This window comes from Pongo abelii, chromosome 6 (assembly GCF_028885655.2).
Source record: "Pongo abelii isolate AG06213 chromosome 6, NHGRI_mPonAbe1-v2.0_pri, whole genome shotgun sequence".
Lineage (NCBI taxonomy): Eukaryota > Metazoa > Chordata > Mammalia > Primates > Hominidae > Pongo > Pongo abelii.
In genome coordinates this window covers 64252334-64278921 of record NC_071991.2, presented here as the reverse complement: position 1 = coordinate 64278921, position 26588 = coordinate 64252334, and the positions used below count along the sequence as shown (strand labels likewise).

The 26588-nt window shown below is 38.2% G+C and overlaps 1 long non-coding RNA gene and 1 pseudogene across 9 annotated transcripts in view; both read left to right on the top strand.

The window, feature by feature from the left end:
* LOC112134369 (uncharacterized) overlaps positions 1-26588 on the top strand; it is a 305398-nt gene that overhangs the window by 21824 nt on the left and 256986 nt on the right. The window lies entirely within an intron of this gene.
* On the top strand, positions 19377-20717 carry LOC100457212 (zinc finger protein 32-like; annotated as a pseudogene).

Here is a 26588-nt window from a genome sequence, read left to right as displayed (position 1 = left end):
CTATATCATCGTTTTTATGTAGATAAAACCAAACATTGGCTATAATGTACCTACAGTACAGTGCCTAACACATTGAAAATGCCCAGTAAATATCAATTTGTATTATACAGAGAAGGTAGAAAATTGTTTCTGTTATTGTTTTATAGATTATAATTTCCTCCAGCAATAGAATTTAAATGTTAAATTATTTAAGTATGTGTTTTACTGTTACTTTCGGATTTAAAGAAACTTTTCTCTGTTTCTCTTTTTTTTTTTTTTTTTTTTAAGACGAAGTCTCACTCTGTCACCCAGGCTGGAGTGCGGTGGCGCGATCTCGGCTCACTGAAAGCTCTGCCTCCCGGGTTCACGACATTCTCCTGCCTCAGCCTCCCGAGTAGCTGGGACTACAGGTGCCCACCACCACGCCTGGCTAATTTTTTGTATTTTTAGTAGAGACACGGTTTCACCATGTTGGTCAGGCTGGTCTCCATCTCCTGACCTCGTGATCCACCCGCCTCGGCCTCCCAAAGCGCTGGGATTACAGGCATAAGCCACCGCGCCCGGCCTGTTTCTCTTTTTCATTAGTGCAGATCTGGAGGGTTTCATCTGTGTGAAAAAAACCTTTGGGCTCCTATTACTATATTCAAAGAATCTAAGCTTTGGTGTTGGAAAAAGTGTTTGTTTTTTCATTATCATAACATAATTATTATTATTATTTTTTTTTTTGAGACGGAGTCTCGCTCTGTCACCCAGGCTGGAGTGCAGTGGCGCGAACTCGGCTCACTGCAACCTCCGCCTCCCAGGTTCATGCCATTCTCCTGCCTCAGCCTCCCGAGTAGCCGGGACTACAGGCACCCGCCACCACGCCTGGCTAATTTTTTTTGTATTTTTTTTTAGTAGAGAAGGGGTTTCACCGTGTTAGCCAGGATGGTCTCCATCTCCTGATCTCGTGATCCGCCTCCCTTGGCCTCCCAAAGTGCTGATATTACAGGCATGAGCCACCGTGCCAGGCCAACATAATTAATATTTTAACAACTTAGTATCTGTGATAAAGTCTCACTCTGTCACCCAGGCTGTAGTGCAGTGGCATGAAAATGGCTCACTGCAGCCTCGACCTCCTGAGCTCAAGCAATCCTCTGCTTCAGCCTCCCAAGTGGCTGAAACTACAGGTGCATGCCACTGCTGATTTTTAAATTTTTTGTAGAAATGGGGTCTCACTCTGCTGCCCAGGCTGGTCTTAAACTCCTGAGCTCAAGAGATCCTCCCACCTTGGCGTCCCAAAGAGCTAGGATTACAGGCGTGAGCCATTGTGCTCAGCCAGTATCCACATTTTAGAATGATGTATTCTAACTGCTGCTTGATAGGCCTCAACTAAAAAATAAAATTATGATTTAAATAAAATGTGTTGCAACTTCAAGTATTTTAAATATTGAAGTCAAACAGAAAGCTCTAGTCTAAGTGACTAAAATTGATATGTCATCTTGAATACCCATATTTGAGGAGTTTTTTTGTTTTGTTTTATGTTGCATGCAAAATACAATCCTGTTCCCCAAAATACATCAATATTCTACTTATAATAATATATTTAACCAAAAAGCAGAACCAATTTACACCTTCCACTGACTGTTGACTACAAACTCAGTACATATTTGTTGAGTTGATTTAATATCATGCCTTTGTAAATGAATACCCTTATTTTATGGATACTAGTCTTTAGTGCCCTGTTCAAATCATTATATGGATTCCAGCGAGACACTTCACTGATTTGTTTCTTTAAAATACATCTTATTTATCTTGTAAATAATTTAGATTTGATTGGTGGTTGGGTGTGTGGGAGTGTGACTATCAGGAGGCGACTTCTTTGGGGACATAACATTGAAGCTGAGATCTGAAAATTGAGAAGGAATTAATTAGCCCAAGAAGGAGGAAAAGAGCAATTCAGGCAGAGAAAATAGCATGCGCAATGACTCCAGTGCAGGAAAAGCTTGGCATATTCAAGGATATGGATGAAGGCCAGGAGTGTTGGAGTCCTTGACCAGGCTAACTCGTGAACCTGGCTGGTCAATGAAAAGCTATTTGCCTGTGCTTTGAAAAGCCAGGATTTGGCTTATGTGCAGTTCTGCTTGGCTTCCAAGTATACAACCCTTCCCCTGCCAATTTGCATAGGCCCAATTTCACAACATTGGACTCAGGAATTTCTGCTCTTAAGAGATTTCTTGTTGGAATCTGAGTGGCACATGAGCCACAGCAGAATAACTTTGTCTCCCTAGTAAAAACTTCCACTACTGCTACAATTTCTATTTAGCAGTGTAAGAATTTGAGCACAGAATAAAAAGTAACCGGAAGAACTATGAAGATGCCATTGATCCTGGTCTAGGCTTCCTTTCTTTTGCATAGAGAAGGACAAAAATAATTTCCCTTCAGGACAGCAGCTGAGCTTTAGAGGCAATCGATGTTAAATTCAGTTTTTTGATGTCTTCTAAAATATTGACAACCAACCAGCCACAGCCTTAAACAGTGGCACAAATGATCTAGGGTCTGAGCATATGCGTGAAATCCAATGCTGAACAGTGGAAGTCATACATATTCCCAGTGGGAAGTTAGAACTCTATTATAGAACATTCATCTCCTTCATGATAAAGAAATGCAACTCCAGCCGGGTGCGGTGGCTCATGCCTGTAATCCCAGCACTTTGGGAGACCGAGGCAGGCGGATCACGAGGTCAGGAAATCGAGACCATCCTGGCTAACACGGTGAAACCCCGTCTCTACGAAAAGTACAAAAAATTAGCCGGGTGCAGTGGTGGGCACCTATAGTCCCAGCTACTCAGGAGACTGAGGCAGGAGAATGGCGTGAACCCGGGAGACGGAGGTTGCAGTGAGCCGAGATCGGGCCACTGCACTCCACCCTGGGCAATAGAGTGAGACTCCGTCTCAAAAAAAAAAAAAAAAAAAAAATGCAACTCCAAACCAAAACCCAAGGACTTTCACAGGAGTTAGTCATAGATCATAGAATAAGAATTCCAGAAAAAGCTCTAAGATAATGAAATCAAATCCTCTCATTTTATAGATAGGCAGTCCCAAACAGGTTAAACGACTCTATCTATGGATGGAAATTAAATGACTTGTCTAGTGTCACACAGCTAGTCAGAGGTTAGCTGGGCTCAGAACCAAGTAACCTAACTTCCAATTCAGTGCCTTTTCCATTAAGCCTTACTGGCCCCTAAATAACCAAATTTTTATACCAATATCAAAAAGAAAAAAATTATTGAAAACAAAATGATTCATAAGATTGTATCTAATCTGGAATACTTCATAAAAAACTGCTCATTTTGAATACCTGAAATGCAATTTATAGACACAGGTGTCAGTTTTTAAATTGTGAAAATACTGGCCACAATGCACTGACCGATATAAGTATTTTCTCATAAAATAGAGAAATATGTATATTCTGTGACCATACCTATTTTTTTCTTACTCTCTTTTGCCCTCTGCCCCCACCCTGTTCACCCTATGTATCTTTCAACTCATTAATTTTCTCCTTCCTTATAGAGGGAATCAAATTCTGGCATAGTTTGTCCTATGGTAGATGTTAATCTCTTCATCTCTTCCCTTTTTTTTTTTTTTTTTTTTTTTTAGACGTAGTCTCGCTCTGTCGCCCAGGCTGGAGTGCAGTGGCGCCATCTTGGCTCACTGCAAGCTCCACCTCCCGGGTTCACGCCATTCTCCTGCCTCAGCCTCCCGAGTAGCTGGGACTACAGGCGCCCGCCACCACGCCCGGCTGATTTTTTTATTTTTAGTAGAGACGGGGTTTCACCGCGTTAGCCAGGATGATCTCGATCTCCTGACCTCGTGATCCGCCCGTCTCGGCCTCCCAAAGTGCTGGGATTACAGGCGTGAACCACTGCGCCCGGCCGCCATTAGATAAGTTTAGCAAACAAATATAAATTTGAGATCAAGGAGGGAAATTGAAACTGGAGAGCTTTGTTTTATTTTACAATCCATCTTTAGTCAGATTTATTCATATGGTGTGGCCATTACATGTGCAGTTTAAAGGAAGGGAAGGCATCATTCACTTCCTAATTGAATTTGATGGGAAGATCTGCCCGTTTGTCTCCATCTACCTGGAAGATATGTCTTGGGCACAGTAGATCAGTTGAGGGAATTTGCTTCAAAGTTAACTTTGACTCTGAATTTCTTCATTCTGTTTCTTCTGTCCAGGGCAGATTGTTTGAAAGAAGTAAAACAAACACACCAGGAAAATGCTCATGAATATAATATTAATTATATTTTATAATATGGCATGGAAAATTTAGACTTCAGATAAATGCAAATCTTTACACATCTCAGTGTCTTCAGCATATTTTATGCAAATAGTCGTTAAGAATACAAATTCTAATTTCAAATGAAGAAAATTCATGACATGCATCTTGGGTTGCGGTTTAATCACTGTATACCCAGGAAGATATCGACAGTTGTCCCATGGAAGCTATTAAAGTTGCTGTCCAAGGTTAAATGAAATTGCAGTTTATCAGAGCAGCATTGAGAAAATAAGGGAATCTGTTCATGGCTCTTGATTAATGCCAAGCGTGATCAACACAAGGGGGTTCATTAAGCTATACATCATGTGGGTAATTTAACATGTCATTGTGCCTGCTGTCTGCTTTGACTGTGCACAGCCTGGAGTTTCAAAGTTGTATCTCTTATGCCACTAAGTTCTACACAGAAGCATCCCTCTTACTCCTTTTGCTATACATTTTCCATTATGTAGACCTACTTTTTTTCAGACACATTAGGCATTTCGTATAAATTATTTAATGTTTGGGGGCAAAAAATGTTTCTTGACTTTTTAGTGGGTTTTCCCCACACTATATAAAATAAAACTTACCAGAAAACTCTTCCTCTTTTGAATTATTCTTTCCCCTAATTTTTTTATATATATGTATATATATATGTCTTAAAAATCTGATGTGACATGGAAAAAATATCAAAATTCTTAACTCAATCCATGTTAATTTGTAATACTCTTAGTTATTAATACTCTTATTAAACTATAACTTTCACAGTACATATTTGCAAGAAATGTTTTCTCATCATTCTCTCTTCAGTGGTTTTCTCATTACTATCTGCTTATATAGTATCCATTTTTAAAGTGGATAAGGTTTGGGCAAATATTAACTGCAAAACTGAGACTTGAAGTAGATTGTTCATAATTTTATCATGTATTGGAATGCCATTTAAAAAAATTGTTATTGCAAACATTTCCATGTCATTTGGAAAAATATACCAGACATAATAAATGATGAAATGCTTGGTGTTTCTGCTTCAGAAATTTATTTTTCTATTACCTTGATTTTTCTGGACATAATCAAGCCTTTATCTAAAAACATAAGAGCTATGATTTTGACTTCTAGTTTTATTTAATTTTTTTATTAATTCATTTCACAAAATTAAATTTGCTAATATTATTACTATTGAATACAATTTGACAACTTATTAAGAAAATAAAATATTTCCATGTACAAAACTAAAGAGCTATAATTTATCATTTTGTGTTATTTATTTATTTGTTATCTAATACATGGAATTCGATATAATCATGCTTTATCACTGTCACTTAAAAGTAAGCTCTCCTAGTCACAGAAGATTTATGAGATGCAATGAACTAGAGGCCAAGATCTCAGCCATAAAGTCAGTGGTTGTTGCAAGGGAGGACATGACAAGAAAAATACGACCACATTGCATGCAATCTTAAAATAAAAATTTTGGCTGCAGGAATCTAGTGAGTAGGTTCCATGTTGTACTTGTTTTAGATTCTTGTGAGTACACATGCCAATCAGTAATCTGGCCAGAGCTCTAAAACTTCCTTAAATGTCCCACTATGACAACTGTATATTGTTGACCATGGCTTGGAATTTTCCAATATTTGGATTTATGTGTCTAATGTCCTATGACATTGGAAGCATTAAGGGTTCTTTTAAAAATGAACTCCCATATGATATTGTAATGTTTTTAAGAACAACAACAACAAAAAACCCAGGGTAATATTTTATAGAATCGAAATACACATGAAAGAAACGACCATCACTGATGTACAAAATACTGAGCTATGTTTATTGAGAGTGATAACCTGGTTGACATCTACCATTCTTGGGAGGAGGTTAGAATGCCATTTAAGAGCTGATGATGCCAGGTGCCAGCTTTTAGAGTACACCTGAATAATGGAATGATATTTTAATTTCGGTCTTTTTGTTTTGTGGATTGTGAATGTGCTATCTCAAGACTCTCAAAATAAATTGTTTAATGATTTAAACTGGGTGTTTAAAATGTATTTTAATTAGGTCCAAGATCAAATTAAAATGATGTCTAGTGAATAACAAACATTTTCGAAAGTGATACAACATAAAGTGTTTTCTTTGCTGGTATGTAAAGTAGGAAGGATGCATTTTACTTGTCAGCTTTCTGTTATAACTCCCAACCATTTATTCTAATTATATGATGGGTCTCCCCTGAAAAATACTGCAAAGATTATTCACTTGGTCAAGGTCCTCTCCTTGAATACTTTTTTAAAAAAGGTACTATATTGCTTTCTGCCGCCATTAATTACTAAGGGTTTATTTACAAGACAATAATTAATTATTCCTCTGGGAAACTCAAGAGTCAACATGAATCAAAGCAGGCTTGGTAAGGAACATAGAAGTCTCACATAATTAAGCAGGGCACTGGAGACCAATTGTTTATAGAATGATTTTGCTGCAGCTAATTGACACTAATTATTTAATCTGATTTTCTTCTTCCTAGTTATTCTACAGTCACTGCTTTCTGCTAGTGATGCACAGGAAAGGTGCTCTGTGCTTTCATTCAGTGTGGCCAGCCTTCCCTATAGAAAATCGATATTGATAATTGACATTTCCCAACATGTTACAGAGTGTTATAGAAAACAAACCACAGAAGACATCAACAAATTATCAATAGTAAAAATACATATCAGGCAATAACTTGTATCTTAAACTTTTTTTTTTTGAGAAGGAATCTCGCAGTCACCCAGGCTGGAATGCAGTGGCATGATCTTAGCTCACTGCAACTTCGAACTCCTGGGCTCAGGCAATCCTCCCACCTCAGCCTCCCAAGTAGCTGGGATTACAGGCACAAGCCACCGTGCCTGGCAGTAAATTGTATTGATAGTCATCATCTCCAGTTTTCACTCTGAATTAAGTTTAATTCATTTTAAAAATGTGTATGAATGAATGTGTGAAATGCGTAAAGATGCAATGAACTCAGAGTTTCCATATTATTTTTTATGCATGAGATGAGGTAAGGACTGTAGCATGGTTAAAAAGAAAAATGCAAGTTTATGCAGCTGCCTAAGTAAAAAGAAATATTCCGATGAAGCATATAGTAAAACTTAGGGGAAAAAAATCACATGCAATCATGCTACTCTCCATACAGGATCTATGGTGATGGTTAAACAAAAAGTTGAGAAATATGCTCATTAATTAAAAAGCATGCAGTCTGAATTATATTTTATGGTACCAAGTGTCTCTGTGGTTTCTGCTTGTGAACTGCTCCCTCCTCTGAATATATCTGTTCTGTGACAACATTCACAGTTGAGATAATTGAAGATGGGTATTAATTTATTGGTGTGCTGTTTTGATTTATTGACTTTTTAACCCTCCATCATATTCAAGCTAGCTATGCAAGATTCGGGCTCTAAGTAAACTTCTAACTAAAACATTAGGAGAAATGGAATCTATGCACCCTTTGTAGTACTGCGAAGAATAATAGGTTTACCTTTTTGTCCCTCTCATCAACCTCACTCTTTCTGTGAACACACTCCTCTCCTTGGTGATGTCCTAAATTAGCTTGTATTAGTAGTCTCTTTTCTCAATTGCTCTCTCCTCTTTCTTTTCTTTCTCTGCCATTAACAGTTATTTTTATAATTTATTCCTCAATCTCTCATTCTCTATTTTTTGCAGGGACAGATAACTAAGGGGTCAATTGGTTGATTTTTATGTATTCATTTCTCTACATTATTGCCAGTTCTAGATTTTATTAACATTTTGTTCACCCTAGAGTGCCCCAAAGAACTTAGTGTAGTGAGATGATTTAGACATGAAAAGAAGTATTTCAGAATATTGTAAGAAATACAAATGGCAAATTGCAGAGTTCAGAGTGGAAGGACATTCACCCAGCCTGAGAGGTGGAAGAGATCAGTTAAAGCATCCTAGAAAGTTGAGGAGTAGTTAGTCTCCTCTGCTTGCATCAGAGTATTTAATGTCCATGATTAAAATCCATCCCCACGCTAAGTAGCTAAATAAGCTAAAGAGATGTAGGTGGTTCTCTTTTAGAGACACTGCAAGATGTAATAATTGCCCTAATTTTATACCAGCCATTGTTCTAAATGCTTTACATGCTTACATAAATTAATCTTACAATCTCATGAAGACAAAATGTTGTGTATTTGCTTATTGATCCCTATTTTACACATGAGGAAGCTGAGGCACCAAGATGAAATAACCTGTCCAAGAGCACATAGCTGTTTAATAGTGAAACTGGGATTCAAGCTCAGGTGGTCTGGCCCAAAAGCTGGTTTCTTAAACCTGGTATCTGAAAGAGACTTGGTGATATTTTTATTCCAATATCTTTGATCATTATAGTTCTAAAGTCCGGCTTCTTATTAGAATCACTTGGCGGAATTTTAAAAATAAAACGTGATCTCTGGGGAAATGCCTGGGGCCTTGCATGGGTACTTTCTTTTTTATTATTATTATTATTATACTTTAAGTTTTAGGGTACATGTGCACAATGTGCAGGTTAGTTACATATGTATACATGTGCCATGCCGGTGTGCTGCACCCATTAACTCGTCATTTAGCATTAGGTATATCTCCTAATGCTATCCCTTCCCCCTCCCCCCACCCCACAACAGTCCCCAGAGTATAAGGTTTCCCTTCCTGTCCATGTGTTCTCATTGTTCAATTCACATCTATGAGTGAGAACATGCGGTGTTTGGTTTTTTTGTCCTTGTGATAGTTTACTGAGAATGATGATTTCCAGTTTCATCCATGTCCCTACAAAGGACATGAACTCATCATTTTTTATGGCTGCATAGTATTCCATGGTGTATATGTGCCACATTTTCTTAATCCAGTCTATCATTGTTGGACATTTGGGTTGGTTCCAAGTCTTTGCTATTGTGAATAGTGCTGCAATGAGCATATGTGTGCATGTGTCTTTATAGCAGCATGATTTATAGTCCTTTGGGTATATACCCAGTAATGGGATGGCTAGGTCAAATGGTATTTCTAGTTCTAGATCCCTGAGGAATCGCCACACTGACTTCCACAAGGGTTGAACCAGTTTACAGTCCTACCAACAGTGTAAAAGTGTTCCTATTTCTCCACATCCTCTCCAGCACCTGTTGTTTCCTGACTTTTTAATGATTGCCATTCTAACTGGTGTGAGATGGTATCTCATTGTGGTTTTGATTTGCATTTCTCTGATGGCCATTGATGATGAGCATTTTTTCATGTGTCTTTTGGCTGTATAAATGTCTTCTTTTGAGAAGTGTCTGTTCATATCCTTTGCCCACTTTTTGATGGGGTTGTTGTTTTTTCTTGTAAATTTGTTGGAGTTCATTGTAGATTCTGGATATTAGCCCTTTGTCAGATGAGTAGGTTGCGAAAATTTTCTGCCATTTTGTAGGTTGCCTGTTCACTCTGATGGTAGTTTCTTTTGCTGTGCAGAAACTCTTTAGTTTAATTAGATCCCGTTTGTCAATTTTGGCTTTTGTTGCCATTGCTTTTGGTGTTTTAGACATGAAGTCCTTGCAGGCATGGGTACTTTCAAAGGCGCTCCTGGTGATTTTGAAGTGCAGTCAAGGCTGCTAAGGCTTGCTCTAATGCCTGAAATAGGAGGTCCCCTCTACCTGGCTCCTCTCCATACCCTTCACCCATAGTTTCTAAAGGTTGTAAAAGCAGGTCAACAATACTGCCAAAAGCAGTTTCTCTGGTGCTGATTCCCCGTGTTACCCTTAGTAAGCCAAACTTTGCACATTCCAGGTCTTAATATTTGTGAATAGATCAAAACTGGCATGAATGTTGTCCTGGGACCAACCCAGGTTGGAGTCTTCCTGGATGACTAGTCCAGTTTACCATTGGTGGAATTTTATTTTATCTATTCATTTTTTTTGAGACAGGATCTCACTCTGTCATCTTTACTGGAGTGCAGTGATGCAATCTCAGCTCATTGCAACCTCTGCCTCTTGGGTTCAAGCAATTCTCATGCCTTCGCCTCCCGAGGTAGCTGGGATTACAGGCGTGTGCCACCACACCTGGCTAATTTTTGTAATTTTAGTAGAGATGGGGTTTTGCCATGTTGGCCAGGCTGGTCTCGAACTCCCAGCCTCAAGTGATCCACCCGCTTTGGCCTCCCAAAGTGCTGGGATTACAAGCGTGAGCGATTGCGCCCTGCCTCATGGGTATAATTTTAACAACCTGATGTCCTGGGATCCCTGGGCCTTTCTCCTTTCAAACTCCACCATTCTCCAGTGCATCCCAACCTTTTAATGTGCAAAAGTACTTTGCCAGCCTTTGGAGAAATCTTGGAATAATAAGACCTTTCTAGGCAGATAAATTTAAGCATAATCTAATAACTTGATTTATTAATTGTAAAGGGCTTTTTAAAAAACAAAACCACAAACCATTATCATGCCTAATACAATTTTTAAAATTCTTTATTAATATGATTATCAAATTGTATAAAAAGTCTTAGAGTTGGCTTATTAGAATCAGGATCCAAATAAGGTTTATGCATTGCATTTGGTCCATGTGGCTCTGATGTTTCTTTTGATATATATCAGCCCCCTCCCTCTTATCATGCTATTTATTTGTTGAAGAAACTATGGGGCTATTTCTCCTATAGAATTACCCATGTTTTATATTTGGCTGCTTATAATCCCCTGACATTTAGCATATTCTCTATTCTCTGTATTTTCTGTAACTTGCCAATAAGATCTAGGCCGTTGATTACTATGGATTTTGATTTTTTGCAAGCATTCTTTGTAGGTGTGTGTATTTTCTACTGTATCACAGCAGGAGGTACATAATGCCTGGCTATCCTGCTTTTAGTGAATAAGATTTATCAGTGAGTTCAAGTATTTCCAGTCTGAAACCTCCATTATAAAGTTCCCCATCAACCTTTTACCTGATGGCTTCAGCTGCCATTGGATAGTTGCAAGGTCAATTATTTCATCAGGGATTATAAAGTGGTTATATTCTAATTCAGTCATTCCTTCTGCACTTATTAGCTAGATTTCTTTTATAAAGGAGAGCTTTTACTCATCAACTATTTAATTGATCTGAATCAGTTTGTTAAGAAAATGTTTAAAATGGTGGATTTTTTGCCTACCAATTTTCAGAGTAATGAATTTGATGTTCTAGTAACTTTTAAAGATAACTCAAATTCTTTTGGTAGCATTTTAACAGCTTTCAGTGCATTGTAGCTATTATTGTTTTCCATACTGACATTGGCCCATTTTCAGCTGGGAGACCCTTTTCAGGTTGACTGCTATGTACTTTTGATATAACTCTAGTAGACTTTGATAGTATCCTTGCTTTCAGATATCATAGGCACATTCTGTGTAATACCAGTCCTGGAATCAGCCCTTGTTCCTTTTTATTGGGAAGTGGTATTTAAAGATCACAATCTGGGCCTTAGGGGTGCTTACTGCTACTGGTTGTACGTCATTGCTTCTAATCTTTTTAATAGGCAGATATGATATGTTTTTAAGAAAGAGAGAAATACATTACAAATGTTTATTATTTTCAATCCAAATATAAAATTGCAGTTTTTAAACTGATTTTTAAAAAAATGTATGATTGTATTTCTTTTCTTGTAACAGAAAATGTTTCCTAATAACATTGACATAACCCGTAATCACTTATTTGCTTTATTCTTTTTTCTCTCTCCTTCCATATGTATATGTGTATATATATATATATATATATAAATACATACATATAATATTTCTACTAGCAGCTCTTAGTAAGGAGCTCTTAAAATGAATGCAGTAAGGAGCTCTTAAACTGAATGCAGTTTAATATTTTATTATGGTTCCTTTTGTTTTTTTGATATATATTACTAGAACTGTATCATCATTTACTTCACTTTAAAGTCATTTGAAATAATTAACATGACTATGTTATCATAATAATGTATAGCTAGATTCATTTGTTTCACTATGTTTTCAATTTTAAATGACTCCCTTTTAAAAAAATTTATTTTAAATTATGTAAAAAACTTACATACTTCCCAAGTCAAAACCATAAAAATAATTTAGAGAGCTCTAACTTCCACCTTAGTTCTCTTCTTTTCTTTCTATTCTCATGTAGGTAACCATTTTTATTAGTTTCTTGGGTTATCCTTCCACAGTTTCTTTAGCAAGCACAAATACACATACATATACGTGCACACACACACACACCCTACCAAGTGCATGAATATCTTTTCCTCTTCTTACATAAAGGTAGTCAGTAATACATATACTCTTCTGCCCCTTGTTTATTTCACCTAATGATATACCCTGGGAGCTCCCTCCACCACAGAGTTTAGAAGCCTTCCTTGTCACTTTTCATAGCCACAAAGCACTGCACGGTATGGGTGGCCACAATAGGCTGCTATGTTTCCTTCTCGTTCTTTGCAATTCCAACATGATCTTTTAAGTTCAGTTATTTTAGTCTCAGAAGAATCCTACCTACTATTTCCTATCCAAACTTCTCCACACCACACACACATAACGTTTCAGCATATGGCAGCGCTTGGAGTAGGCATTTAATAAATTTCGAGTAAGTGGAATACATGCAGCAATGAAGTTTCCTTCATTTCACTCACAGAGAATCCCTGAAGTTAAGACTCACACTTTTTCTTCCTTGAGCAGCCCCTGATTTTTCAGCCTTGATGATCTTACAATACTCATATCTTTACCTGCTCTTAATCTGGCTTCATTCTGAATCTAGTTTCTCTCTGAGCACCCTTCCCCACCAGGATTACCCATGTGATCCCACTCCACCCCACCAGATGCCTGGATGACAACAGATTTCAGGATACAGAGATATTTCTTCTTTTTCCTTTTTTCTCCCTTAACCTAGTGATTTATGATGATATAATTGTTAGAGATATTTCTAATCTGAACTTTCTTTTACTTCTTCAGAATTGCCTCTCTCAGGAACTAATTTCTTCTCAGTTATAGCATGGGACTATCTAAAAAAAAAACCCTATATTTTGTTATTTAATTATACTCTACTTTATTCCAGAGAAGATTCTAGACACTTAACTGTGACTACATTATAGTTCTTTAGTGGCCAGCCAAAATATTGGAGGAGGATTTTAAATTATGGGCACATAACTCATGCATATACAACTGGTAAACCTACCAGAAGCGTTTTTATATTGAAACAATTGTTGAAGTACTGTAGGTATGTCATTACTTAATTTAAAAATTGTATTCAATAGTATAAACAATCACATGTGTGACTTCTGAAATTTTATATTTCTCTAATTTAAGGCATGTAATTCCTAAGGCTAAGGAGAAGCTCCTGCAGGCTGTCTTTGTCTTATCATAATTAGTCATCCACTTAAGTTTCGGAATTTGATTTATCTCGGAAGACTAAACTTTAAATTCTTCAGTGGACTTTTAAAAGGCACTTTTGAGAGTAATTTAAATTTATTTATTTATTTGTTTTTAAAAAGCTGCTTTGTGGTGGACACATAGATGTTTAAGTTGAAGATACATTTATTTTCCTGTAAGGGAATTAAGAAAACGCCCATGGCCGGGTGCAGTGGCTCACGCCTGTAATCCCAGCACTTTGGTAGGCTGAGGTGGGTGGATTGCTTGAGGCCAGGAGTTCAAGACCAGCATGGCCAACATGGCAAAACCCATCTCTACTGAAAATACAAAAATTTGTCGGCGTGGTGGCGCATACCTGTAATCCCAGCTACTTGGGAGGCTGAGGCAGAAGAATCACTTGAACCCAGAAGGCAGAGGCTGCAGTCAGTTGAGATGATGCCACTGCACTCTAGCCTGGGTGATAGAGCAAGACTCCATTTCCAAAAAAAAAAAAAGGAAGAAAAAAAACACCAATGTGAGAATAATTACTCACATTTTCTCCCTCCTAAGATTTTTATTATAAATATAAATGTAATAAATGTTCAGATTATAAAATGTAGATCATACATGAAGTAAAAAGAAAATATCCCTCTAAACAACTGTGATAAACGGTATTAATATTTTTATGTATTTCTTTCTAGGATTTTTCTAAATATAAAATATAAATTTATATAATTCAAAATATGATTGAAATTGTATTATATATAGTTTTTTATATTTTATTTTTCTTTACTTGTCATTATGCTTAAACATTTTTTAAACCATATCATTAAAAATTTCTTTACAGAAGTTGTAAAATTTCTGTAATCATCCTTCTATTGTCTCACAACTATAATATTTTCCACGTTTAAAGGTATAAATCACTGTTCACATTTTGAAAAATTTTCTCAGACTCTATTCTAAGAAGAGAAATTACTAGGCAGCAATTGGCTCAGTGTTTTATCTGTCACCCTCATGCTTACAAAGATGGTCAAGTAAATCAGGAAATATAGGAGATACAACTTTTGCCTTAATTTCAATCTTGACGCATAGGCTGCCTGTCAAGAACAGTTGATGTCAGGCCGGGTGCGGTGGCTCACATCTGTATCTCAAAACTTTGGGAGGCTGAGAGGGGCGGATGACTTAAGGTCAGGAATTCCAGACCAGCTTGGCCAACATGATGAAACTCCATCTCTACTAAAAATACAAAAAAATGCTGGATGACAACAGATTTGTCGTGGTGGTACATGCCTGTATTCCCAGCTACTTGGGAGGCTGAGGCACGAGAACTGCTTGAACCTGGAGGGTGGAGGTTGCAGTGAGCTGAGATTGCACCACTGCACCCCAGCCTGCGTGATAGAGTGAGACTCTGTCTCAAAAAAAAAAAAAAAAAAAAAAGAACAGTTGATGTCAGGATGTCAGTTAATAAGAGCATTCCCTCAGCACAAGCAGTTTTGTGTCCTGGCTGGTCTCAGATGTCTCAGCGTGGTGTAGTGCTAGGACAATGGGTAAAAGACAGAATTCTAGTTCTAGTCTTGGCTTGTTCATTATCTACTTGCATGATCTCAGCAACTCTAACATCTCTGCTCCTTGGTTGCCAGGCCTATAAAATGAAGGAAGTGCATTATATTTACTAAGATTCTTTTTTTTTTGGTAAAGACAGGGTTTCATCATGTTGCCCAGGCTTGTCTCAAACTCCTAGGCTCAAATGATCCACCTGCCTTGGCCTCCCAAAATGTTAAGATTATAGGCATGAGCCACCACATCCGGCCTAAGATTCCTTGTAGTCCCCAAATCCTCTGATTTTATGTTTAGGAGTTTAAGGTGACCCATGCAGTTTCAAAGTCTATTGCTTAAAGATGTGGCTGATTGGATTCCTGCCGTCAGCATTCCATGAAAGCCATGCTTTATTTGTAAATAAGGTGAGCACAGTTTTACTTATTCTAGGTGAGTGCTGAGATTACAGATGCGAGCCACTGCACCCAGACTGACATCAGCTGTTCTTGACAGGCAGCCTATGTGTCATGATTGAAATTAAGGCAAAAGTTATATCTCTTATATTTCCTGATTTACTTGACCATCTTTGTAAGCATGAGGGTGACATGATAGTCCTAGCTGTTCTAGTTCATACAGCTTATATTGAGGAAGTACCACGTTACCTGGAAGACTTGTCTGGCAGCTGCCTTTCATTCTCTGGCAAGCTCTTTCAGTTCTATACATTACAGTCTTCAAGAGAAGTTCTAGAGACAATTATCTGGAAGCTTTTGCTTGCTGATAATCTAACCCTTCCATCTGCTATACAAGGAGATATGCAAATCATGCAATGTTAGTTCTCCACTAATGCCCACTCATCAACCATTTGTCACCCATCCAAGAGACAAAGACAAATTTATATTAAGAAGTTCAAAAGGGCCAGGTGCTGTGGCTCATGCTTGTAATCCCAACACTTTGGGAAGCGGAAGAAGGAGGAGGATTGCTTGAGCCCAGGAGTTCGAGACCAGCCTGGGCAACATAGTGAGAACTTGTCTTTACAAAAAAAACCCAAAAACCAAAAAACAAAAGTAAACATTAGCTGTGCATGGTGGTGTGCACCTGTAGTCCCAGATACTTGGGAGACTGAGGTGGGAGGATTGCTTGAGCCTGGGAGATGGAGGCTGTGGTGAACCGTGATCATACCACTGCACTCCAGCCTGGGCAACAGAGGGAGACCCTACCCTATCTTGAAAAGAGAAAAAAGAAAAAAGTGGTGAACCGTGATCATACCACTGCACTCCAGCCTGGGCAACAGAGGGAGACCCTACCCTATCTTGAAAAGAGAAAAAAGAAAAAAGAAAAGAAGTTCAAAATGTCTTTTCGAGCACAAGATACAGGAATGTATTATTAATTTTCCATTGATCTTCAGCCTAAAGTAAAGGTTTACAGAGCAGCAATTGTAGCCAATCTATCATGTGACTATAACATGGGGGAACTGCCAAAATCTCATGTGACATCAAGAGGAGTATTCACAGGGCTATCCACACTCACCCTCAAATGGAAAGAGATGGCCACTCACAGAAAGATCTCAGAGAAAAGTTTGTTATATTGCAGTGGTTCTAAAATTTTAGCATGCACCAGAACCACCTGTTAAAACACAGATTGCAAGCCGGATCACTTGAGCCCAGGAGTTCAAGATCAGGCTGGGCAATATGGCAAAACCCCATCTTTACCAAAAAAATATAAAAATTAACTGGGCATAATAGCACATGCTTGTAGTCCCAGCTATGGGTGGCAAGCTGAGGCAGGAGGATCGCTTGAGCCTGGGAGGCAAAGGTTGCAGTGAGCCAAGATTGCACTACTGCACTCCAGCCTGGGCAACAGTGAGACCCTGTCCCAAAACACAAATACACACACACACACACACACACAGAGAGTGAGAGAGAGAGAGATTGCGGAGCTCCCTATCCCCAGAGTTTTTTGTGTCAGTAGATCTAAGCTTGGCCAGAAGAATTTGCATTTCTATCAAGTTCCCAGATGATGCAGGGATGACAATAGATATTCTAGAGAGACTAACCCAGGGACAGTCAAAGTAGTGAAACCAAGAGTGTGGATGCTAGAGCATAATAATTGAAGGTAGTCCTTGCAGAATTTGGCTGTCAGAGATGAAGTAGCTAAGCCTAAGAAACCACCTGGATAAGAGGCTAAACCAACAACAGCAACAAGCTCTTTACAGAATAACAATCTACAGGTCAGTGATACATTAAACTAGTCAAATATCAGATCATATCAATTGACACCTCTCTTAGCTAGTAATGTTATCTCTGGTTTTCTCTTACCATATAAATAATAGTGATAGATTACTAATAGAGTGGAATATTGTTGAATATTGTCTCACAGGAACCATCTCTTTTTCTTGCATTTTTTCCAGATAAGGTTTTTTTTTTCCACATTTAAATGATCTGCATCTTGAAGTATCTGCCATTTATAAAGGGAGTTCAATATACCACAGCACCCAGGAATATGAGTGGGAGGAACACTATTTCATAGTTACTTTGTCCTGGAGGCACTCCCTCTTGTCCAAGTTTCAGCCAGGGAATCAATGGGGGAGCAAACCAAGATCAATTTTAATTGATTGTTCTGGTTTTTAAATAATTTGCATTCTTCCCTAATACTTGACAGAATGACCACAGTACTTGAGTTTTGTACCCTGTAATTTTAACTCTAATTCTTAAAGCATTTTACTGTACAGCAACTTTTGCATCTACAAACAGCATACTGCTCTCATGGTTTGTCAGAGGAAATAGGGCAGCAGAATAAAGGGGGAAATGTGACAAAAACGTGCTTTTATTTGTGTACTTACACACACACACACACACACACACACACACACACAGACTCTAGCTGCCATGGTTCCCATTGCTGGTATTAAAATGTTGTGTAGGGAATAAAATTTTGCAAATATTAAATTGATGCATTTTAATTTCTTCTTAAATCATGTTTGCAGACATCTGCCTCCAAAATTATGTCATAAGGTTAGTTGCCCCAAAGCAGGAGAGAGCAGCATTGGGAATGGTCTTTAAAATCAGGTTTGGATGCTAGAGTACACTGGTAATCGCTTTACCAAATGGTTAGCAAATGTGGCAGATGGCATTGGTTGTCTACCCAACAGTGATTCTCTGCTTCTAATCTTGCTAACAGAATCCAGACTGTGGGGCATTCATTGTGCCCAGCCTTTTGAGTGTCTAAGTAATTCAAATGACTAAAAAATACTTATAGAGACTATATAAATTAGTGGTTCTCCATTTTTATGGTATATTACATTCAACTGAGGAGCTTAAAAATACTGAAATCAGGGATCTACTCCCATAAATTCTGATTTAATTAATCTAGAGTGAGACAAGGCATTGATACTTGTAAAAGCTCAGAAGTAGCTATGGATGAGAATCATTGGTTTTAATTCTTGAAATCATCACATTTCAAAACAAATTGGTCTATTCTCAGTTCTCTCTTTACTTCCAGTTATGAGAATGTATAAAGACAAAATAATGAAAAATATGGCTACGACATTGGAAAACTGCCAACATCTCATTTAATACCAAGAGCAGTATTTACAGGGCCAACTACACGGCATTAATGAAACTAAATTTCCTTTGTACCTCTGAGTCATAGTCTGAGAAAACATGTGGACTGCCTAAATAATATCCACTTTTGAGTCCTGTCATTGGTAAGATATTTTCCATACACACTCATTAAACATTTATAACATTACAAAAATGTGGAATTAGTATCCATCCCCATTTTATAGATGAGAATATTGAGGCATGACAGGAATATAGTTAGTGGAATCAACCCAGATTTCTTGGGCTCCAGAGTTCATAATCTTTCCACTCTACTGTTACTGCTTTTCAAAAGCTGTCTCTTTTCACCCCCTTCCCAATATCAGATCCTCTGCTTATATAGGGCAAAGCCAGCATTGGAATTTGGCATTTCTGTCTAATACTTCAGCTCCTAAATTTTAGATTCAATATAGTCATGAGCCAGTTCTATTGGATTACTTTTTGGGACCAAGACTGTGTCTTCCAGTCCAAGTCCTCAAGGCCAAACCCTTAAGCTCCTGGGAGCATTCCAGTGCCTCCAATCCTAGAGGAATGACAGCAATTACCATGAGCTTCTTGGTGTTCATTTTTAGAAACTGTTTTTCTCTTCTGGAAATATTTGTCTTGAATCATCAAGAATTAAATTCATCAGAGCGCCGGGGCAAGGTGGGGCTGCGCCATCAGGCCGCTGTCCCGGGCCCTCCATGTGGCTGCCTTATGCCAGCGGCTGCCACAGAAATGAGCAGGCCTGGCCGACCTGGGCCCCAAGGGATGCCAGCTGCGAGCGGAGAGGTCGGCGGTCCGCAGAGCAGGATCCCGTGGACCGGAGAGCAGGGTGCTCAGGAACAGCCCATGGAAGAATCATATGAAGAGGTGGTGACTGAGGTCGTAAGCAGGAGTGGACATGTTTGGATTTCCAACAGCTACCCTGCTGGACTGTCATGGAAGATGTGCCCAGAGTGTAGCGTTCTTCAATGTGATGACTGAAGCCCACCACAAATATGACCACTCTGAGGCTACAGGATCCTCAAGCTGGGATATCCAAAATTCTGGATACAAGCTGGAACAAAAATCCCCAGATCTGAAGACACTACAGGAAGATTCACCTGGAGTGAGACAAAGGGTCTATAAGTGCCAGGAGTGTGGAAGATCCTTCTGGCAAAAAGGTAGTCTAACGTTACATGAGAGAATCCACACTGGTCAAAAGCCTTTTGAGTGCACCCACGGTGGAAAAAGCTTCAGGGCCAAAGGCAATCTTGTTACACATCAGCGGATACACACGGGAGAGAAGCCTTATCAGTGCAAGGAGTGTGGGAAAAGCTTCAGCCAATGAGGTAGTCTCACTGTCCACAAGAGACTCCATGCTGGACAGAAACCCTATGAATGTGCTGTTTGTCAGAGAAGCTTCAGGAATCAGAGTAACCTTGGTGTTCACAGGAGAGTTCACAGTGGTGAGAAGCCCTATAGATGTGATCAGTGTGGAACAGCCTTCAGTCAGAAAGGGAGCTTAATTGTTCACATCAGAGTCCATACAGGCCTGAAGCCCTATGCCTGTACCTAGTGCAGGAACAGTTTCCACACCAGGGGGAATTGTATTCTGCATGGCAAAATCCACACAGGAGAGACACCCTATCTGTGCGGCCAATGTGGAAAAAGCTTTACCCAGAGAGGGAGTCTGGCCGTGCACCAGCGAAGCTGCTCACAGAGGCTCACCCTTTGACTACTCTCTTGAAGAGAAGTTCTCTTTATGAATTAAGAGTACAAAATCCTCTGAGTTGAAGCAAACTATCCAGTTCTATGGAATGAATGCAGAATCTTTCAGAAAGACCGTCATCAGGTAGGGCAAACTGACTTTTCTCCTTTCCCCCAAAAGAGTATGAAAAATAAATGTCTTGTTTATTATCATAGAAAAAAAGAATTAAATTAATCAGTACATTGTGTCTCAGTCACTTTGGGATGTAAATGATCAGAATTGGCCATCATATCCAGCAGGCTGACTGGATAAAAATCAGATTTTTTTTTTTTTTTTTTTTTTTTTTTTTGAGACGGGGTTTCACTCTTGTTGCCCATGCTAGAGTGCAATGGCACAACCTCGGCTCACTGCAACCTCTGCCTCCTGAGTTCAAGCAATTCTCCTGCCTCAGCCTCCTGAGTAGCTGGGATTACAGGCACGTGCCACCACGCCCAGCTAATTTTGTATTTTTAGTAGAAACGGGGTTTCTCCATGCTGCTCAGGCTGGTGTCGAACTCCTGACCTCAGGTGATCCACCCACCTCGGCCTCCCAAAGTGCTGGGATTATAGGCGTGAGCCACTGCGCCTGGCCCAGATTTCAATTTTAACAAAACATTTCTTGTAATGCATTTTAACTGTTAATGCACCTTATAAGAGGGACTATGATGTTCCAGAACAAAATTTAGTTTCACATCTGAATTTTCTCTTTTGGCCTACTAGTGACTGAAAATGTCCTAGACAATTTGTTATTGTTAGTATTTTGCTTAGCTGTCAACAAAATCTTCTTTACCTATAATCAGTGGATATTTCTTGGGGAAAAAAATCTCAAGCCAATATTAACTGACTTGATTTATTTTGTTTCTGATATTTCTCTTACTTTATTCATTTTTCAGTTCATTGCATCTAAGCTGTTGAATTCTATTAGGAAGGGCCATTTTCCAAATGACCAAAGCAATTGTAAAAAATATTACTGTTAAGTTTCTGAATAATATAGTACCTCAATTCATGTTCATTTGCACTCACTGAACATGCTGGGTTTTTTTGGGTAAATATGACAGAGGTATATTGATCTCTTAAGTGCTTAATCAAACTCTGTTAATACTGCTAGCCATAAACTACCTGTCAGAATGGCATGGCTTGGAAATGTTTGCATGTATGAGTCAAACTTAAATAAAATAATTTATCACAAGACTACTTTTCTGGACTTATTGGGAATGCATACTAGATTTTTTTTTTGCATGGTGTTATTAACCTACATGTTGGCTTTGTCTAATTCTATGTAAAGTATGCTGATTTATTAGAATGCTCACTCTACAGTAAACTGATAATTGGATGCTCTTGAGAGAATGAGTTTCATTGATCTAGTCAATGACCACAGATATTACTGAAGTAAACCTCTTAACAGTGTTGGGGCGTATTTTGGCCATGATCAATGTTTCTGAATCTTCCCTTGTATTTGTTTTGTTTTGTTTTGTTTTATTTGGCACTATCTGCATTGATTTAAATCTGCAACAAATTTAATGTGCTAAATTCATCTTGACACAAAGTTTCATTAGTTTTCTGGAGATGCGAACTTTTCTTTGTTTATTATAGATTAAAAATCTTCCCTGACAGTCTTTGAAAATAATCTATTTATACTTATGTCAATATGCATCAGTGGTTGACAATAAGTAAAGTGAAAAATTAAAGACATTGCCCTTAAAATAATTGAATTACATTTCTTTTCTTTTTGTTTTTAAAGCCATTGCAAGGATCTACCTTGGTGCCCTCTAAAGAAATTCTGAATTTTCTGAGAACAAGAGGTCTAGCCCAATATGTGGAAGTCTTTTCTGTATGTCTCTGAGTAGAAAGTGAGAATTGATATGCCAAGGGATGAGTAATAAGCCTCATCTTGATGCAGAGTCCCCAAGAACCAACTTTTACTGAGGAGAATGCAGGCAACTTTATACCCCATTTGACAACATTAAACCCAAAAGAAGAAAATCAGACACTGGTTCTAAACTATGTGCAGATTGCTTATCAATCCTCTGACATATACATAGTGAAAAGATGTAAAATATACACATTAATGACATTTTGTTAGAATTAAAGACAAAGAGGGAAAAACCCCACAGTGTGAATATGTATGCCATACTTTCTGGTTAGAGTAGAAGCTACTTGAGAATGTTTGATTTTTTTTGTTCCCCATTTTAATGTTTAGGAAGCTAAAATTTTCTCTAGGTATAAAGAAAATAAGGGTCACCATGTTTATTTGATTGATTTTCTTTGAAAAAATAGTATAAAAAGTTATACATGCATATGGTAATAAGTTTAAAAGGTGGCAAAAGGGATTTGAGGCAAAAAGTAATCCTCCTCCCTCCTAGAAGTATTAGGTAATAGGCTACCTAAGATCTTCCTGAAGACAACCAGCTACCTGTTTCTTGCATATCCTGCCCTAGACACGTTCAATGCATTCACAAATACATATACGTATGTAAATATGTGTGTATGTGTATATATATATTACGCACCTGCATTCAACACATACACATACACAAATGATAGCATGTTGCACAGTGTCTTCTACTTTGATGTTTTTCATTTAATAATGCTTTTTGAAGAGTTTTTTTAATATCATTGCATGCAGAGTTGTTCCATGCCTTTTCTTTTTTTTTGAGATGGAGTTTCACTCTTGTTGCCTAGGCTGGAGTGCAATGGTGCGATCTCGGCTTGCCACAACCTCTGTCTCCCAGGTTCAAGCGATTCTACTGCCTCAGCCTCCCGAGTAGCTGGGATTACAAGCATATGCCACCACGCCCAGCTAATTTTGTATTTTTAGTAGAGACGGGGTTTCTCCATGTTGTTCAGGCTGGACTCGAACCCCCCTGACCTCAGGTGATCCACCCACTTGGCCTCCCAAAGTTCTGAGATTACAGGCATGAGCCACCATGCTTGGCCTGTTCCATGCTTTTAAAAAACTACATAATATTTTATCAATGTAGCATAATCTATTTAAGCAGTCCTCCATTGATGGACATTGAGGTCATTTCCAATTCCTTGCTATATTGAATAATATTTTAATGAATATCATTTTACATAGATTATTTCTTACATATGCAAGTATATCTTTAGGATATACACATACGTGGAATTGTTGGGTTTAAGAATACGTTTAATTAAAATTTTGATAAGCTTTGCCAGTGTGATATTTGGGCATTTAACAATCAGTGTGGCACAGACTCCAATCCATCAGAATGGATGTTGGCTGTAGACAGCTGGAAGTATTAGGTAATAGGCTACCTAAGATCTTCCTGAAGACAGCCAGCTACCTGTTTCTTGCATATCCTGCCACAGACACGTTCAATGCATTCACAAATATATATACGTATGTATATATCATGTCAAATGAGAATATTGTCAAACTGCTCTTCAAAGATGTAATTGATTGTCCTCCTTTAAATAAGTTATGAGGACAGGTACTATAGTTTTCCATTACTATTCCTATTTATAGAATTAGCTAACTCTCGATGGTTTTTAAATAATCATTATTACCAATAAAATGTTACCTGAGACCACTGGTGAATTGTAGTCATAAAGGTGCTATATTTAGACTGCATGTTAAGTATTTTAAATATGTTATGTTATTCATTACAAAGAAAAATTAAATATTGTCTATCAACATTAACATCACGTAGAGCTCCTTCCTGATGTAGCTGAAAAAGTGACCAAACAGGGGGCTTATCTGCCTCTTCTTTTGGAAGGTAAACTTCATGGGGGCAGGAACTTGTTTTGTTCTTTTTCCCCACAATAATATCTTCAACATCTAGAAAAATGTCTGGTAATGGTAACTAAATATTTCCTTGCTGAATACATATATAAATATTGAACTGAAATATAGAGTCTTCCCTACCAGGAAAAGGAAAAATTGTAAATATTCATATAGTCACACTTACTTTTCTTGTTACATCTATTTTCTGTTTCCTAACATTTGGAGATTGGCCACTTGTTTATTACTATTATTATTAGAGATGCAGGTCTTGGTCTGTTACACAGGTTGGAGTGCAGCGACACAATCACGGCTCTCTGCAGCCTCAGTCACCTGGGCTCAGGCAATCCTCCTGCCTCAGCCTCTCAAATAGCTGGGGCTACAGGCATGTACCACCATGCCTGGCTAATTTTTAAAGTTTTTTTTTGCAGAGATGGAGTCTCATGATGTTGCCCAGGCTGGTCTTGAACACCTGGGCTCAAAAAATTCTCCCACCTTGGTTTTCCAAAGTGTTGGGATTACAGGTGTGAGCCACTGTCCCCAGTCATGGAGACTGGCCACTTATTAAAGAGGTATCCTGAAGTCAAAATTGTTAAAGCCTATATTTCACTAGGAAGAAATCCTTGAGGAAGAGTGTCTATGTTTGAATATTCTTAAGCCATGGTTATTGCTGAAATTTGTACATTTTATAATATGGTAATTGTATTTAGCTAGCTGATGTCTTTTGTTTTGGAGAGCTGGGGTGTAGATACTTGTGAATGTAGAATTTAGCACCTGAAGCAGTAATTATGTGTACTTAGAAATTACAGGGTAGGAACTGGAAATTGGAATGAAAAAGGCAGGTTATAGAAAATAATATGCAATATACAGATTTATATGTTAAGTACTGTGGGGACACATAGCAAAAAATGCTTGTGATACCTTAAAACAAAGTTGCTAACTTTCTTAATTCTCTCCTGCCTCCCTGCCACCTCCAATTCATGAGAAACAGTGAGGCAAAGTCATGGAACAAGATGATGATTCCAAAACACCACAATATCAACACTGAATTCAATGCAGTCTCATAAATTGAGACTGTCTGGGAAATGCTTGGTGTAGGAATATGGTTTCACATCTAATGCAAAGTCTTCACAACAAACTGCATTATTTGGACTGTTTTTTAAACTTTTCTCCCATGGAAATATAATACTATATTGTAAACACAGGAAGTTGAGATGACTGAAAAAACAACACAGAATTTCAGATAAACAAGGACTAGCTAAATGTGGTAGGTGAGACTATATAGGAACCTTAAAAGAGTATGAATGCCATTTTTTTTTTTTTTTTTTTTTATGGAGTCTTGCTCTGTCCCCCAGGCTGGAGTGCAGTGGCATGATCTCAGCTAACTGCAACCTCCACCTCCTGGGTTCAAGTGATTCTCCTGCCTCAGCCTCCCAAGTAGCTGGGATTACAGGTGCCCGCCACCACTCCTGGCTAATTTTTATATTTTTAGTAGAGATGGGGTTTCACCATGTTGGCCAGGCTGGTCTCGAACTCCTGGCCTCAAGTGATCTGCCTACCTTGGCCTCCCAAAGTGCTGGGATTACGAGTTGTGAGCCACCACACCCGGCCTTGAATGCTACATAATTTTTAGGAAAGGCTCTCACTGTAAGCTTCATGAAGAGTGGGTTTCTTTGGTTCACCATTAATTCCTGCACCTAGCACCCTGCACACAGTAGGTACTAACCAAATATTTGTTGAATGAATTCATGAATGAAACGGAAGAATGTTCTTTGTCAGGCTAACATAGGGGAATCTCAGCAAAAGCAACAAGTGGTCATCATTTGTTAAAATGTTGAACTTCATAAAGGGAAGGGATAAAGTGTGAGTTATTAAATAATGCCCGTGATATCCAGCCCGTATTCCATTAAGCCCCAGGCTAAAGGGTGAACAGTTAATTTCATAGCTGTACTAAATAGTTATATCGCATATCAGTCAAGGTGATATATGCCTCTAAATCCCTCAGAAAGCACCCAAGGGCAGAGGCCAGAAATCATTATAAGCTTGACTAGGAAAACCACTAATAAAGTGGGTCATGGAACTTTTTTTTTAATGCCAAGAAAATAATGTAATAATGGGATTGTGTCTTTCCTCGTTTCCTTTGAAAATGCTTTTAGTATTAGGATCTTTTCAATCAAAGGATTTAGGAATATTCTAACAATGAAAGTTTCTGTGTTTTACATTCAGTACTTATTAAAGTATATACCTTCTGAGTTGTATTATCAGATTAAAATCTCTATGAATCAAAAAGGAGAGAGAGGGGAGTTTATTGGGCTTTGTAAAGATATTTACATTAGAAACACTGACAATTACTAAGGTTTTATTTGAAGGTAGTAAATGGGAAGATTTTCTGTGTGAAAATTGAATGTAGATAATA